The sequence below is a fragment of the Erythranthe guttata genome, chromosome 1 (assembly GCF_056151865.1).
Source record: "Erythranthe guttata isolate IM_541 chromosome 1, IM_541, whole genome shotgun sequence".
Taxonomy (NCBI): Eukaryota; Viridiplantae; Streptophyta; class Magnoliopsida; order Lamiales; family Phrymaceae; genus Erythranthe; species Erythranthe guttata.
The window spans coordinates 4901279-4914332 of NC_142533.1; the positions used below are offsets into that span (position 1 = coordinate 4901279).

At 35.6% G+C, this 13054-nt stretch overlaps 1 non-coding gene across 1 annotated transcript; it reads right to left on the bottom strand.

Moving 5' to 3' along the window:
* Positions 1-10350: 10350 nt before the first annotated feature.
* Positions 10351-12826, bottom strand: LOC105956163 (subtilisin-like protease). Its single transcript, XR_016031300.1, has one exon. It is a non-coding gene; the product is annotated as a subtilisin-like protease (transcript).
* Positions 12827-13054: the final 228 nt, after the last annotated feature.

Here is a 13054-nt window from a genome sequence, read left to right on the forward strand (position 1 = left end):
ATCAACGCGTAATTAATCATTCTAAGTTTCCTATTAGTTGCTCTAATGATTCTGATTAAATAAATAAATATAAACACAAAAATAAAGTTACTTGGCCGCCGGTATTATCCAATGACAGAGTCTAATTAATTTATTTAATTTGATAATCTCTCAAATGTGACATATGTAATGAGAAATAGAAATTGATGTGGTCTCATTTCCGAACCCAGTTTTGCAGAGTTGAGAAATGAAATGATAACTTTCTATCAAGGAATACGTCGACCACATTTTGATTTTAATTTTATTTTATTATTACTATATTATTAATATACTATTTATTTATTTTTAAGGGTAAATTAAGAAAACCCCTGAACTTAGGCTAATAACGAAAAACACCTCACCTATTCGTAATTACCAAAAACCCCATGAGGTTTGTTTCCGTCTTACACCAATCCCCTTACATTGTGACTTTTTACGTAGTTTTTTTTTATTCCAGTGAATAGACTTTACACAATTTCAGATATTTTCTTTTATTTCTCACCCATTTAACATAAGGTATAATAGACTGTACACATTTTCTGTTAAAAAACTCAACCAACAGTTATTCAGAAGGGGATTTTGGTTATTACGGATATGTGGGGGTGTTATTCGTTATTTAGCCTAAGTTCATCGGGTTTTTGTAATTTACCCTATTTTTAAACTCCACATAAACTATATTTCCCTTTTTTTATCTTTTCTTTTCTTAACATAATCATGCTGGTGGTGTTGATTTTTTTCTTTATTTTTTTTAATTCGGAAAATAAAATTTATAAGTTTCTCTTATTATTACTATATAATTATTATAAGGGTAAATTATACCTACATCCTTAAAGTATGCTAAAATAACTTGAAGGTCCCTATGATATCGATAATTACAATCAACCCCTCCTCCCCTCCCGAAACAATGTTAGAAACTCTAACGGGATAATACATTAGATACGTTATTCCGATAGAATTCTAACGGACTATTAGTTCCGGGAAGTGGTGGAGACAACATAGAGCTAAGGGTGATTTAAGAAATGTTGGGGGAGCCATGTCACCTCCTAACTCGACGTTGTCTCCACCACTTCCTTAAACTAATAGTCTGTTAGGGTTCTACCGGAATCACGTATCTAATGCATTATCCCATTACAGTTTCTAACGATATTTCAGGGGTGATTGTAGTTACAGATACCATAGGGATATTAAAGTTATTTTAGCATACCTCAAAGGTGCAGGTGTAATTTCCCCTTATTATTATAAAAAAAAAAAAAATTAAATATCCAGAACATACACATTAGACACGGGTTGGGGCAAGGACTAGGCAAGTACATTTGACCATTTCAATATTAACCTTTGGGGTTTGAAATAAGGTGGTTGAAATTTCAAGGTTTTTTGGATAAGGAATGAAACATGCCACGCTTATTATTATTATTTTATTTAGTTTTCAGTTCCTTCCAAAGCATATTCTCATCAGATGATCAGAGTATAAAACTTTCAAATTATAAACCAGATAATGATTTTGTATTTTTCTTAATTCGTCTTGAGTTTCTACGAATTTGTCTTTGGGCTTCTGTAATTGAAGGAGTTATAATCGATTTTTAAAATAAAAATTAAAAATTGAACTCGATTAGTTTCACTTTTCATTATGCAGCGCGAAAACTTCAACTTGTTATTTTTTTCGCATTTTGGACATGTTTCGTTTCGGACAATTGTGGATACTTGTCGGACACGTTATGTGTTATTTTGCAATTTCTAAAAAGCTATAAACATATTTGAACAGTAAAATTTCAAATATTTTTGTTACTTCCCCAATTATTTACACGATTTGATGTCATTTTGCAATTTCTAAAAAGTTATAAACATGTTTGAATAGCAAATTTTCAAATATTTTTGTTGTTTTCCTAATTATTTACGTGATTTAATGTTCAATTGCAAATTAATAGTTGATACTAGAATTTAGAGTTAATTACAAATACCATCTATGTGAAATCTCTAGTTGTCAAATAACCCCCTCAATAGAAAAAAAAATCGATTATACCCCATGTGTAAACAAAGTTCAAGACACTGAAAACCTGAGAGCAAATTGTGTCTCTCACGCACTCCTACTGTGAACTAATTTTCTTAATATTTGGTTGTGACATGTCAAAAATATCCTCAAATCCCTTTTTCCTCGGCTCCTTCGACCCTACACCCAGGGGCCATTTTTTTTTCTAGGACATTTGGTCCAATTGTTTGCAAAAATAGGACAGATTTTGAAATAATTTCAATTTTACAATAAGACGTCGTTTGAAGTTGCGCTTTATAAGAAGCCGCCACTTGTCAGTTTGTTATTGGCCAAAGATGGGCAAGAAGGTGTTGTTGTGTCACGTGTTCTGACCACCACTGTTCCTCTCTCTTTAATTTTCTTTTATTCAATTTGTTGTTATTAATAACTAAAAAAATTAAAAAAAACAATTACTTAATTAATAAATAAACATTTTTCATAACAAGTTTTTATTTTGTTTTCATCAACTAAAAATAATAAAGGGTCCCTTTTTTCTTTTATTATCTTTATTCAATTTGTTGTTTTTACTTTTTAATAACTACAAAAAATTTTTTTTAAAAAAATACTTAATTAATAAACCATTTTCTTTACAAGTTTTTATTTTTTTTCAACAACTAAAATTAATAAAGAAGCATTTTTATTTTGCAAATATGATTTTGTTTAATTGTGTTAATTTTAAAATTAGAATTAAAAAAAATGAAAAAAATTAAAAATTAAAAAATAATTAGTTTTTTTATAAGAAAAATTTAATTGATCAAATAACATAATAATAAACACCCTCATTGATATGCCTAATTGGGCCAACCCAATGGGCCTACAATTTCCTTACATACTCGGTCACGAGCCCAATATCGCAGACCATTATCATCGAGGCCCAATCACTTTCAAGTAAGGTTTGGGCCCGACAATCTCAACTAAGCTATAAATAAATGTTTGAACTCATCACTTAAGGTACGTCCTATTAACTGAGCAATACTATTTTTTTTTTTTTGAGTAATTCAAGTCACTACAAGGGGAAGTAGGGGAGGGGAGACTCGAACCCTAGACCTTTTACCCTATTGGTAAGGCTAGGTACCAACTCTCCTAACAAGGGTTGGTAACTGAGCAATACTATTAAATGTATTCTCTGGACTATTTCTATGATCAGCACGTCTGACTTGAGCGTCGGAGGGGTTTCCGCCGGATCAACCCCCGGCTTAGCTTACGTGTTCTATGATCGCAGGTATCTCAAGGTTATCAAGCTCGTGAGCCAGTGATCCACTATGCTCTTCCAGCTCATCATAATTCAACTCTCTAAGGTAGACACGGCCACGGGCCGGTTCGGACCGGTTCACGGTTCACATTTTCCGGAACCGGAACCGGCTCGTGGCGTGCACGGTTCACCGGGCCGGTTCACGGGCCTATCCGGGCCGGTTCTGGGTCGGCCCGAAAATTTTGAATTTTTTTTTTTTTGAAATATTTAATGAATAAGTAAATTAAAAGAAATACTTTTAAATAGATAAAGGAAAAGGAAATAAATGAAAAGTCAATTTAGAAGCACAAGTTTGAAATATTTGATGAATAAGTAAATTATAGGAAAAATTGGGGTGTGAGGGTATTTATAGGAAAAATTGGGGGGTTTGGGGGCAAAAAAAATTCAAAAAAAAGCAAAATTGGGGTGTGAGGGTATTTATAGGAAAAATTGGGGGGAGGGGGGAAAATTCAAAAAAATTCAAAACAAAATAAATAACGGCCGGTTCACCCGGGCCGGTTCACTAGCCGTTATTTGCTTTTTTTTGGAATTTTTTTGAATATGTTTTGTTTTTTTAAAATTTGGGTGAACCGCCGGGCCGGCCCGGCGGTTCACGGTTCACCAAATCTAAGAACCGGGCCAGTCCCGGGTAGGACGGGCCGGTTCACGGTTCCGGGCCGGTTCACACGGTCAACGAGCCGGTTTGGGCCGTCAACGGGCCGGTTCGGGCCGGTTCCGGGCCCAAAACCGGCCCGTGGCCGTGTCTACTCTAAGGTGATCTAACTTTAGCATCATCACTCATGTTTGATTTTTTTTTTCTTTTTGAAACACGGATACTCTTATTATTATGTTTATTTATGATTCATTTCAACTAAAATTTTCTTATAAAAAAAAATCAAATAAACTTTTTATTATTTTTATTTAAAAAAAAAAAAAGAAGCTTCGAATTAATTAAACCTTTTTATTAGTTTTAGCATTTGAAAAATAAAATTAATCAAAATAAAAATTATAAGGAATTTTTTATTTAATTAGGTAATTTTTTAAAATTATTTTTAGTTATAAAAAACAACAATTACAAGGAGAAATATAAAATCTGCAATTAAAGAAAAAAAAAAGGAAAAATATGGCACGCGGTCAACACCCTTGTTTCTTGTCCAACTTTGTAAAAGAAAACCAAGCCACTAACCAGCTGACAAGTGGCAGCTTCTTAAGAAGCGTCACTACAAATTACGCCTAATTGTAGAATTGAAATAGCCTCAAAATCTATCCTATTTGTGCAAATAATTGGGCCAAATGCAGTAGAAAAAAAAATTGCCCCCTACACCCAGTGATAAACACCGGGTGGATCTTCTGCTATCACTTGTCATTTTTTGTATTTTTCTAAAACCCCTACAAGTTAACCTAAGTGGGGGAATATATTATAAAATACAAAAAAACCCCTACAAGTTAACCCAACCAGTGTTTATCACCGGGTATAGGGTCGAAGAATTCTCCCCCCCCCCCTCCCCCCTCTCATTCTTGATCGTCCCACTCCCCAACATAACCCACCGCTGTCAAAACTGTACCCACCAACGATTAATGCTAGCACCGCACAAAGATGAAGATGGTGTAAGAAAACTCCCTCTTGACGGTCGCGAAATTACTCCACCACTTTCTGGGACTTTATTTTTGGCTTCTACGCCGCCATCGAAAAAGTCGGAGCTTGAAGAGAAGCCCAAACAATTGAGAGGAAGAGTTGGGAATTGGGCTGTGGCTGGGCAAAATTGCAGAAAGTTGTGAGATAAATTTTGGAAAATGCAATTTAGTCCCCCAACTTAAGTTTTAGAAGTTTAACAAAATTCCAATTTGGCCTCTTAAATTATTATAATTTTATGTTATTCCACTATACTTGTCTTTTTACCTTCGGTCAACCATTAAAATTATAATGGGTGCGGTGGGCTTCGAAACGTATTACATAGGGGGTATGAGCGAGTTTTTTTTTTTTTTTTTTACAGGGGATATTTGACAGTTGGAGATTTCACAGGGATAGTATTTGCAATTAACTCGTAAAATTTATTTTGAATATGTTCGTATGAAAAAATATGAAAATAATTTATATATAAATAAAACTTATATATGTTCATATAAAATATTTATAATTATGAGATTTTTGCAAAAAGTAACCCTGTAAAATTTTCAACTGTTGAAAAAGTTCCTGCGAAAAAAATATCACTAAAACCCCCCTATGAGTTTAGTCAAAGGCATTTCCCCACCTAGCGCGAGTACGTGTTGCTCACTTGCGGACTGTGCGACTGAAAATGAAGTATTGTATACGAAAAGTCAGAATTACCCCTCTAAGATACATAATTACTCACCAATTTTGCTCTATCTCTTCTCTCTCTCCTCTCACTATCTTCTTGGATTTTTTTTGTCCTGAATAAATCTTCTATGTTCATCAATGGAGATTTCAAAAGACAAATGCTTCACATATGAGCAACAAATCAAATTAAGTTTTGATTTTCTTCACCTTCCGAACAAAGAAACAAGGGTTTCTGCAATTTCATATATAGCAATTGGGAAGAGAACGGGTAGTTTCGGCAAGAGGAGAATCAAGAAGAGCCTTCGCAGTTTTCCCGGCGGCGGTGAGTGAAGCAGATTCGATGCGTGTGTGCGATGTGTTTTCACCTGTGATATTTTTTTATCACAAGGACTTTTTCTACAGTTGGAAATTTCACAGGGGTACTTTTTGCAAAAAAAATATTATAATTATACCTCAACAATGTTAATATTAATACATTTTCCCCGAGCTCCTGCATTCCCATTTTTGAGATATGCAGTTTCCCTTTTAATTTTCCCGTATCATATCATTGTTACTGTGTGCATGCCACACATAACTTTTACATATTCTATCTTAAAGGCCATCTCCAACAGTTGTTTAAAAATCGGTTGTCTATATAGAGACGAACAGTGTTATACAACACCACTTTTAACATCACACTCCAACAACATTGTTTATATTTTACACAATTATTATATTTTATTATTTTACAAAAACTTTAGTTCTGAATTAATTTTAACAACTATAATTTTAATTTCACATACATACATATATCTTGTTTTAGTGTTTTACTTGGAAACTTTTTGGAATTAAAATATATTGCAAAGTATAATTTAATGTTATATATACATGTATTAAAAAAAACTAAACACTCTTTATTTTATTAATAAAAATAAATATTATATGCAAAATAATAATCATCTGCATAATTTTTATTATTTGTTGCATATGAGCAACAAATCAAATAGCACTGATGGGACTTTTATTATTGTTTATTTTTACACAATTTGTAAAATTGTAATTTTCGTTTATCTATGCAAAGTTAAAATGTAAAAAAATTTGCCTTTTCCCACTTCGTTGTTGGAGATGTGATTTTTGGTTTAAAATGTGTAAAAGATGTAAATTATAGATATACATCACCTTGTTGGAGATGCTCTATAATAAATACTGATTTGGGCTGATTTGCCCAAATACACGAAATACGATGAGGAGGTCCAAATGGATCTCATCAGATACTTAACAATTCTTACGTGAAGCTGATCATGTTTGAGAAATATGATTTTGTTTCATGCTATATATATCAGATGAATTACATTAAATATCGATAATCATACATTCACATGTAAAAATAATATACATATCGATATTTGTATGTAGATGCATGATATATTTATGCATTTATTTCATGTTATATAATCGGATGTACATCAAATAAATGTATATCACATAGACTTGTAATTTATAAACCACTTCATCTATTCTTGCATGAAATGATTGTCCAGGAAATTGATCGCACAACATTCTACGACGTAATCAATCTGCATTAAAAAATAATAGTGTATCATAAAATCACAATTTAAATTTATGAGGGATTAATAAAAAATAAAAATAAAAAATCGTAATGAAGGAATCCGTAGTCTGTTAATTTTAATTTATACGAAACAGTTAGTGATCTTTAAATAAATTTATGATTTATGAAAACGTATTTTGTGACCTACGTGTTTTTTCTTTTCTTTGTTTTTTATTCATAATAAAGTTGTCATTTTATTCATCAAATAGGTAAGAATTACATCAGAAAACAAAAAAAATAACAACTAAATTCTATCTTCCCTACTATAGTTTGAGATCTTCTTTTAAAATCTGAGTTATCGTTAGTTTGAGGGATATATGTGCTTTTATACACAAAAGGGGTATTTTTATAATTTAGATATACTTTAGGGGGTTATTTGCAAGTTAAAATTTCTTTTTTTTTCACCTCTCTTGGTTCTGTTAATTTTTTTGATGCATCCCTAGTTTGAGTGTGAGGGGGTCATATGTAATTTTGCCTAGTGGTCTGGTGGTAGCAGAAGCCTCTCTTTTAGTGGTGTTTAGTGAGTGGTCCGAGGTTCAGATCCTTTTATGTACATGTGTTAGTTGTGCGCGTTGTAAGGCCATTTTTTTCTTTTAATTCATTTTTTAAGATTTAGTTTTGTAAACTAAATAGCTCTGATTTCGTAATTTGGCCCTGCCTCAGGGGTAGGGGGCGAGTCCACCATTTGTCAAAGATAGAATCAAGTCCACTCTAACTTAATTTTTTTTTTATCTTATATAATAGTCCTATGATTTTATTTACCTCATCTATTTTAAGCCAAATTAATTATCTTGCTCACAAGATGGTGAAAATCAGGATAAACAATGTGTCTTGATTTTGATTTTGGCATCAACGTTGAAAATTGCTACTTTTAATATCGTATCATTTATTGTGTTTTGAAATGTAACTTTAAAAAGTTTGATTCATACTAAGTCTATATGTATTCACTTGTTTTTGAGTTACAATACGCAAATAATTCTAAAAACAAATATTCAGAAGAGCTGCCCTCGAAAAATTTAAGCATGCTGTGTAATAAGGTCCTGACCCCGTCACTGCTTATGGGTGTTTATAATTTACCCGAAAATTTTATTAAATTATTATTTTTAAACTGCGAATTTGTAATAAGGTCCTGACCCCGTCATTGCTTATGGGTGCTCGGGGAATATTCCCGTGTCCAAGATTCCGATGATAACGCCTCTACCATAGTTGGAGTCCTTCCAAAAGCCCGTGTCTCGATTCAATCCCAAGAAGCCCGGAGAATGGGTTGTGTGCAACGGTTGTTTTATCTCGGGCCGGGCCGATACGAAACCTTCCTTCATCTCCATTTCCTTCACCTCTTCGGGAGATAGATTTGCCGCGAATCCCTTGAACACCATGCGGTACGAGTAGACGATGCGCGATTCTCTCTCGTTCGAGCTTGTTGTGGTTGTTGGGAGAAATGAACCGTACCAACTGCCGAGATCTTCGGATTGAGTCGTGAATTGTTCGGTTGGGCCCTCGACGTGGACGATATATATTTCAGAGGGGCTTTTATCAGGTGCATCATCGGCTGCAAATGCAGTCCCTAGAATGATGCACAACATGCAAATGAGTGTGATGAAAGACATTTTCTTGTTTACTCTATAGTAGTAGTTATGTGACTTAGGATTTTCATTTTGCTTTTAAGGTAAGTGTTGATTTATGTATGTATCCTCAATCAACTACTTATGTAGTGGTTTTTCTAGTAATAATAATTGTCCATGAATAACAAATCATGACTTGTCTTTTTCGAAAACAAAAGTTGAATTTTCACACATTAGCTTTTATTTACTTACTTTTCTTATTTATGAGATGAAGACATGTTTTCCCTTTTCTAGATTTGATTGACCTGGATATATTATTAATTAAGATCATTTTTTTTTTCACTTGATCGGCGTATTTTCAAGCTCCACTTTGCGTAAGAACTCGACAATTATGTACGCAATGATTTGGGATGGGATTCAGAATCAACTTCAATATTTTGTATCGTATGCAACCACATTTTATTTTTTTCGATATATCAAAGGAGCATATATGTCCATGACATTGGATTGTGACTTGATCATACTTATAATTTACTCACACTCGGGCTTCCTTGTAATGTACCAAAGTAATAATTTAATTTCAATAAATATGTTTTTTCCTTCTTTTATTAAAGTCGATGAAATTAAATTCATTATAGGGCCACATACAACAATTGTAATCGATCTTAACTTTTAGTGACGAACTTTCCTCATTTTAGATAAATATATATGAAATACAATTAGTAGAACTTTCAAAGATTAGACAAAATTCTTTAAAATATAATTGTTCGATGACTTGCCTCAGTCTGGAAATTGTTTTTAGTCCAATGAAATGATGGTGCATGCATGCATCATGCATGTAGATGTTAAGCGCAACATTCAGTGGCGAATCCATGTTTTTTTTGCCAAGAATATTCGAAATTGAGTATAGTAAATAAATATATATAATTTATTTAATAAAAATGGCGAACTAAAAATTTACAGGGGTTTGGGGACAGCACCCTTTTTTTTTGAAATAATGTTAGTTAGTAATTTATAAATTCAACTTAAGTGTTCCTCTAATATTTTTTTTCCATATAAGATTAAATTGTTATAATTCGATTTAACTTTTAATAAATAGTACGTAATTTATTCTGAACTAAAACTCAAGATGTTATATAGCCTATAGAGTGTATCGACAGTTTTCAGGAAGTTTAAAAAGCAGTGTATTGAAACTTGAATCGGATCGGCCTGTTGAACCGGTTAAACCGCGAACGCCTTGTTTGGTTTGACTGTTTTTTATTTATTTATTTATTAAGAAAAGGAGGATTGTTACTAGTTTCTCAATTTCCCTCTTGATGTCTCGAACCCATAACGGGCAATCTTGTCCTGACGGTCTGGTTTGACCAGTTAGGTTGAACCGTAATATCAGAATTCGAGTGAAAATTTGGTGTTTTTTTTAACATAAACAAATAAAATGGTCAAACCGACGTCTTTTTACGGTCCAGTTGAAAAAACGAAAATAAAAAATGAATATATATATATATATATATATATATATATATATATATATATATATATATATATATATATATATATATATATATATATATATATATGTATATATATATATATATATGTATATATATATATATATATTCAGCACAATTTGTTTTATAACTAATTAGATGGCATATTATGTAGTAAAGATTCCTCCCGAAGATTCCTAAATCATTGCAATATAACGGCAATCGGAGTCCTAACAGAGTACTTGGCGCCGGAATTCCATTTCAGGTAACCTTGAATGTAACCTGCATTGTTGGTGGTCGAGTCCAGTCTGGTGAACGTCACTTGATACTGCAGTATGGGGTTCGCCTCGGTGAAGTCGAGGGTAGTGGGCTCGACGACAACACTAATCCCAGGTGGCGGGACAATCTCGACCACGTACGACAAAACATGCTCGCCGACATTCGTGACGGTCCTCGTGTACGTCTGAGTAATCTGCTCCGAGCGACCGAAAGTGATGGCGAACGACGGATAGTTGAGTTGCGCCTCTGGTATTCTCGCTTCCACCGAGCAATCCACTATCTTTTGCACAATAATGCTGACCTGTAGGTTCGTGTAGTTCAATCCGCACAGGTAAGGGAAGTAATCTTCTGATTTGAGGTCGTAAATGAGGCCCGGATCGTTGGCCCGAGATGGGTTCACATGGCCCGAACCTGTGGCGAATAGGGATGCTGGAATGAACCTCTCGTCCTCGATCGGATTTTGGGCTAGGTTCACAACGTCGGCCGTGGTCATGATCGCGGATTTTATAGCCGCGGGCGACCAATCAGGGTGCGAGCTTTTGAGTAACGCCGCCACACCACTCAAATGCGGGCACGACATTGAGGTGCCGGAAATGATATTGAATGAGGCGTTTGTGTTGGTGTTGTTCTCGACCGAGACTGGCCAAGCTGCAAGAATGTTAACTCCAGGACCTATAATGTCGGGCTTTAGGATGCCAGGGCTTGCACTGTTGGGCCCCCTCGAAGAAAACGCCGCAACTATGGGGGCCCGATCGTCGCCGATTATGGTGCCCTTGAACAATATTGTGGCCATTGGTGTGGTGGTTGAGTTTATGTAGGTCTTGATCTTTAATCCGTCGGCGTACCCGACGTCTGTAGCCGGAAGAACGTGGGCGTCTGAGAAGGTCATGTTTGCGTCAAGCCGATGATTCACCAGAATAATGGCGGCCCCACCGGCAATCTTGACCGCTACTCCTTTTGAAACATCCGTCACCAAGCCCGATTCGCAAACTACTATCATCCCTCGAAGATTGATTTTGGTCAACGATTCAGGGGTACAATATTGAATACCTGGATCGCTAGTGTTAAGGGAGCCAGCATAAACGAGAGGCAACAACGTCGATGGAAAATCCGATGGCTGAAAAAGCGTTTCACCATCAACACTTATGTTGTTTCCGAGCAAGGCTGTCGCCCTGATCTTTCTGTCAATAGTACTAGCGCCGACTGTAAGGATCCACGGAGCTTCGTTCGACGTTGAGAAGTTGAACGGGCCACTGTTCCCCGCCGAACAACTGACTAATATGCCCTTCTCCATGGCGCTAAATGCGCCTAACGCAATGCTATCAAGGTAGAAACTGCGTGAACCCCCTCCGAGAGAGAGGGAAAGTATATCCACTCCATCTTCGATAGCAGCATCCATCGCGGCAAGTATGCTGCTTTCAAAACAAATGAAGGAGCACACTTTGTAGATGGCTAGGTGGGCCAAAGGGGCGATGCCGGAGGCCGTGCCGTTGGCGTTGCCGAACACGTTAGCGCCCGCCACAAAGCTTCCAGCGGCGGTGCTCGCCGTGTGGGTCCCGTGGCCGCCGTCGTCCAACGGGCTATCATCGAATAAGGTGAAGTACCTAGCGCCGATAATCTTGTTATTGCACACAGTTGGATTGAACTCGCACTTCCCCTTCCACTTGGCGGGAGGGGGCGGCATCCCCTCGTCGCTGAACGAGGGGTGGCTTGGAAAAATCCCCGAGTCCAAGACCCCTATGATCACACCTTTACCATAGTTTGAGTCTTGCCAAAAGCCCATGTTTTGGTTCAAGCCCAAGAAGTTTGGGGAATGTGTTGTGTGCATGTCCAATTTCCTTTCGGGCTCGGCCGAGATGAAGCCCGGGTTGCTCTCCATGGCTTTGACTTCGTCAGCCGATAATCTTGCGGCGAAGCCTTTGAATACGTTACGGTATGAGTAGACGATTCTTCTTCTGCCGTTTGAGATTGATGTTGGCAAGAATGAGGTGTACCAGCTCTCCAGATCTTTGAATCGAGCGAAAAACCCGAGGTTTACATCGACATGGATTATATATGTCTCTAAGGTGCTTGTGTTGGTGCTATCATCTGCAAATGTGTGTAAGAGATGGAGATTGAGTATGCAAATGAGGGTGAGAAAGTGCTTCAACCCCATTTTGAGACAAATTAAACCTCTTTCTTGTATGTGAAAAAAATAAGTTGCAATAATTAAGAATTATGGATTGTGTTGAATGTGATCTTGGTGTTTGAACAGTTTATATAGAACATGTGTCCCTGCTGTGTTATAACTTAGTCATCAATTTGCTGGCCAAGACTTGCTAAACTAATTAGCAATCACTTAGTCTTCAAAATTAGGGATAATTATATATATTTAGTTTCCTCTTAGTTGCTCTAGTGTTCTATAATAGTTTTAATTACAAAATTGTACAAAATCAGAGATAATTACATTTTTCGTCCTAACGCGACAATTATTATTAAACAAACACCAATTACAAATTGGTCCTTAAAATGGTATATCTTAACACTTTACTCTTGTATGTTAAAACTTTTCGGTTAAGTTTAGG